This window comes from Cervus canadensis, chromosome 4 (assembly GCF_019320065.1).
Source record: "Cervus canadensis isolate Bull #8, Minnesota chromosome 4, ASM1932006v1, whole genome shotgun sequence".
NCBI classification, from domain to species: domain Eukaryota; kingdom Metazoa; phylum Chordata; class Mammalia; order Artiodactyla; family Cervidae; genus Cervus; species Cervus canadensis.
Genome location: NC_057389.1, coordinates 69,450,424 through 69,455,872, shown reverse-complemented (window position 1 = coordinate 69,455,872; position 5,449 = coordinate 69,450,424).

Here is a 5,449-nt window from a genome sequence, read left to right as displayed (position 1 = left end):
TTGGTGTGCACATGCATGCATACACTCGGGAATAGAATTGCTGCATCATAGGGTAGGTGCATGTTTAGCTGGACTAGATAATGCTAAATGCTTTCCAGTGTGGTTCTATCAACTTACATTCCCACCTGCAGTGAAGAGTTCCTGCTCCATATCCTTGTCAGCACTTGGTATTGTTCATCTTTCTAATTGACCATTCTGGTGGCATCCAGGAATTTGAACCCAAGAGTCTTACCTTTTCATCAATGATCCTCTTACTCTGAGCACCCCTGAGATCAGGTTTGAATTTCTGTAGCCTGGAATATTCTCCAGTGTGGCCCAGGACCCACAATACACAGCCCAGCAGATAAACATTAGAGGGAGCTCCTGCCCATGACTCTGCTGGCCAAGGAAGTTCTCATGGAAGAAGTGGTATCAGCCCTGGAGAGGCAGCCTAGTGAAGCAACAAAGAACTTGGGCTCTGGGACTTCCCTGGAGGTCCCATGGTTAAGATTTCGCTTCCACTGCAGGGGGCACGGGTTTGATCCCTGGTTAGGTAAGATCCTGCATGCCACGTAACGCAGCAAAGGGGAAACAAAAAAACAAAAGTACCTATTAAGAAAAGAGCTCAGGCTCCAGAATGGGTAAAATGTTAGTACTTACTTACTTTATAGGGTCATTTAAAAGAATATATGTGTGCTAAGTCACTTCAGTCGTGTATGACTCTTTGTGACCCTATGGATCGTAGCCTGCCAGGTTCCTCTGTACATGGGGCTCTCCAGGCAAGAATACTGGAGTGGGTTGTCATTCCCTTTTCCAGGGGATCTTCCCAACCTAGGGATCAAACCCAAGTCTCATGAGTCTCTGCATTGGCAGGCAGGTTCTTTATCACTAGTGCCACCTGGAAAGCCCGAAAGAAAAGATACATATGAAAAAATTACAGTGATTGACACATTATAGATGCTATGTGAATGATGACTACTGTTTCTATCACTGGCCAGAATTAAGCTCTGGGTCTCCCTGGGGAGGAAAGTCTATATGCAGATGGCATCTGGCTCAGCCCCCTGTATTAAGACTCCGTGATTTATGAAATGTCAGAAACCTACTTCAATCTGATTGAGGAAAGAAAAAGAGACAACATTCTGGCCAAAGATGATTCTCCCCTGGGCTCTAGCAAGAAGTCATCTTCCACTGATATGGAACCTCAACCTATTGCTGCACCCCAAGCCCTACAGTCAATGACATCTGAAGAGAAGATAAAATGGAATCACGCAGGTAAAGCCCTTAGCTCAGAACTGGATGCACCAACCACTCAGTGCAGACACAGGGCTGTGTTTGTGCCAGTAGCTCCATGATTCTGGATCTCGGCATTGGTCTGAGCCCTACCACCAGCTTCATGTGCCCTGAGGCCTTGATATTTTCTTGTGAAGTAGAAATTAGAAGAAATCATAGTTCTCAGCCAGAGTTCTAAAGAGGTAGTGACGGGCAGGGATTCTTCCAAGAAATAGTAAAAAAGAAAGCCCTTCCCTCACAACAGCCCCTGTCAGATGAGCTGTTCCAACCCCTAACCAGGCCTTCTGATGGGCAGCCAATAGTGTCAAATAGGAAAAACAACTTCTCCTTCTCACCATCTGTCCACCTGATGACCTCACCTACTCTGCCTTGTGTCAAGCCCACATTACAGACGGGGCAGACACAGCCCTGCTCTAGCACTCCCAAGCTTGCTGTTCACAAATGCTGCTTCCATCCATCCAGGAGCTTCAAAACCGGCAAGAAATCTTACGGTTCTGTAAAAAGGTCAGCTCTGTAGTGCAATGACCCCACTGGCCACTAGGTGGAGAAAGCTCTTTTTTTTTTTTTTTTTTTTGCTGGACAAAGCAGACCAGTCTCAGGGCCTTACAGTCTGATTTAATGCCAAAGAGAACAGAATGACTTTTTCTGAGCCCCTGTATTTGATATTTCATTTAACCCTCAAGACAATTTGAAAAGGTTCATTTTAACAGGAGAAATACAGAGGCAAACTCTTGCAAAGCTTACACAACTAAGACATAGTGTGTAGAGATATGACCCCCATGATCCCAAGTTTTAGCACACCTTACCAGGTGTCCCTCGGGGGATAACTCTGAGGGTTGTAATTTAGTCACTTGCCTGAGAGTACACCTGATGTCTAGCCTCTCATCAGCCTTTTTTAAAAAACTCTCTTCACTTGGGTGATGTCTCTGCTCCATTCTTTAGACCCTGTGGTTCTGAGAGACTGACCCCGCCCACTCCCTGGTTCCAGGGGTGAACCTGTGACCTAAACGTGGGCAATCAGAATCATAACTCTGGAGCTGTCAGTAGTCATTTTTGCCAATATATAAGGATAGTCTGCCTGATAATTAAGCCAACATAGGGCTTCCCTGGTGGCTCAGACGGTAAAGCATCTGCTTGCAATGTGGGAGACCCAGGTTCAATCCCTCGGGAAGATCCCTTGGAAAAGAGAATAACAACCCATTCTAGTATTCTTGCCTGGAGAATCCCACGGCCAGAGGAGCCTGGCGGGCTACAATCCATGGGGTGGCAAAGAGTTGGACACGACTGAGTGACTAACATTTTCATTTAAACTAGAAACTCTTTGAGGTCAGGAACTGGATCTTATTCATTACCCTGAGTCCCTGGTGCTTAGCATAGGACTGTGATTATCTTAATAACTTCTTTGTGATGAATAAATTAATGGATAAGTGAATAAGTGAATATGGGCTGGTAGGGACCACTGCTGGAATTTTACATGAAGACTTCTTAAAGGAGCAGCACCTCTAGTGATTATTAAGGTCAAAGGAACCAGGTTGCTGGTGGGAAGCGAGTGAAAGGACATAGAAGTTATGGGGTATAGTAGATTGTTTCAATAATGGCCTCTCAGGATTTTTGGCCTCCTGGGTCTGTGCCCTTTTGCAAAGTGACTTTGTCACTCTAGGCATCAAGATGCATACATGCATGCTAAGCTGCTTCAGTTGTGTCCAACTCTTTGCGAGCCAATGGATGGTTGCCCACCAGGCTTCTCTGTCCATAGGATTCTCCAGGCAAAAATACTGGAGTGGGTTGCTGTGTCCTCCTCTAGGGGATATTCCTGACCCAGGGATCAAACTTGAGTCTCTTACATCTCCTGCATTCACAGACAAGTTCTTTACCACTAGCACTACCTGGAAAACCCAGGCATCAAGAAAGGAAGTCCATTTCATAATCCCTTGAATCTAGACTGACCTCAAGATTTGCTTTGCTCAGAGAATGTAGGAATGTGACATTGTGCAACTTTCAAGGCTAGGGCATAGGCCTTGATGCTTCCACTCCTGCCATGTTGAGAAGAAGTCTGGACTAGACCACACGGAGACAGAAGTCAGTAGCCAGTTGCACATGCATGAAGGAGAACATCTTGGACTGTCCAATCTAAGGGGAGCTACCAACATAGGTGATCTCAGGAGGGTGAAGCACAAGTGCCAAGCTGAGCCCAGCTAATCAATAGAATCACAAGGAGTAATAATGGGTTTTTTTGTTTTTTTTTTTGTTTGTTTTTTTAGTAATAATGTTTTAAATCACTATGTTTGGGGTTGATTCACTGCACAGTAAAGGATCACAGAATCCCCAAGCACAGTATCTATCCCTTGTTTTGGCTTCCTTGTATCTATTTACCCTTCTCCATATAATAGGATTTTCCTGGAAAAGCCCCACCCTCAGCTCCTGTGGTCTGGGTGGGTCTGACTCTACCCTCCTGGCTTCTGGTAGAAGCTTTGGGAAGGTCTTGAGCCCAGAGTTGTTGGTGACCTTTGGTACTGCTTGGGGAGCATCTGCTGGAGAAGGGAGCCCTTGGGAAGAAAACATGAAAGAGAATGAGTCCTGATCCAGCTGTTCCTGGAGGCTGTCCACCCCCTAACTTTAAAAGGCAAAAGGCCAATCAATTCACTATTTTGTATAAGCTGATTCAGTTCAGTCACTCAGTCGTGTCCAACTCTCTGCAACTCCATGGACTGCAGCATGCCAGGCTTCCCTCTCCATCATGAACTCCCACAGCTCACGCAAACTCATATTCATTGAGTTGGTGATGCCATCCAACCATCGCATCCTCTGTCCCCTTCTCCTCCCACCTTCAATCTCCAATAAACTGATTAGAGTTGGGAAATCTGTTACTTGCCCCTGAGGGCCAGGAAGTTGGCTAGGAGCTGAGCAGTTCCTGGCAGAGGGCTGTTAGGGTAGGAGAGAGCTCCCTGGAGCATGTGGGAAAGTGAATTTATTTTTCCTCAGTGCCTCCTGTATGCCAGGATCCGGGAATGAGACATGATCTCTGTCCCAGAGGACCCAATGGGTACAAGTTCCTCATTACAATTGTGATAAAGTGCTGGGAAGGAAAACGACTGTGCAGCCAAAGAGGATAATTGGGGGACTGAGCCTAGGCTGGGGGAGGGGCAGGAAAGGTCTCCCTGAGGAAGTGACCTTCAAACTAAGACTGGAAGTTTGAATGGGAACTAGGCTGTGGGTGATGGGTAACAGGTGCAGGGGAGGGACTAGTGTGTGCCAAATCCTTGAGGCAAGAAGATGCTTGTCATCTTGAAGGAGGGAGAATATGTCACCATGTACGGGGAGAGACTAGAGACCCCAAGTCCCTCGGGGTGAATCAAGATTTTCAACAGAAAGCAGCAGAAACAAATTCCGGCTAGCTCAAGTTCAAGGAACTACGAAGAGCGCTAAAGAACAGGGCTTGAGGTATATGACCCTATCACATCACAGAACAGGTACAGGAAGGCACCGCTGTGCCCGCCTGTACTGGGCTTTGGGCACTGCTGCCTGTGCCAGTTGCCCAGCCGGTCCTGACGCTGGATGAGAGTTCACTGCCCCGTGCCCAGGACCTCAGTCTTGTCGCCACAGCCACCACCCCCCAGAGAAGATTGCTCCTGGGCCTCCCCAGCCCAACTTGTGGGCATCACTGGCTGTCTGGAGTAGATGGTGTGAACTGGAAGAGCCTGGGCCTTAGCTGGAAGAGAAACCTGGAGAACAGCTAACATTTGGGGCAGAAAATGGGGGCATTTCCCAAACCTTAGAAAAGGGTTCAGACAACAAACACCAAAGTAGGATCTGGTCTTATAGTGGTTTTATTATAGTCTTATAGTGGTCTTAAATGGCCATGCATTTTTTAAACTATTCCTCTCTTCAGGAAGTCAAGTTTTAATTTCCTCTCCCCCACCCCACTCCCTACCTTGAGTGGCCTGTACTGAGTGATTCAGTTCTGACAACTAGAATAATGTAGAAATGACCGAGTATGACTCTCAAGTAAATCATAACAGACAGGCAGTCAGTCTTTCTTGGATCGCCAGCTGTGAAGGAAACCAGCTAACATGTCCTGAGGACACTCAAGCAGCCCTGTGGAAAGGCTTGTGCGGAGAGAAGTGAAGGGCTCCTGTCAACAGCCAGCCAAATGTTTGCTATTTTAAGCCATTGAGTTTTG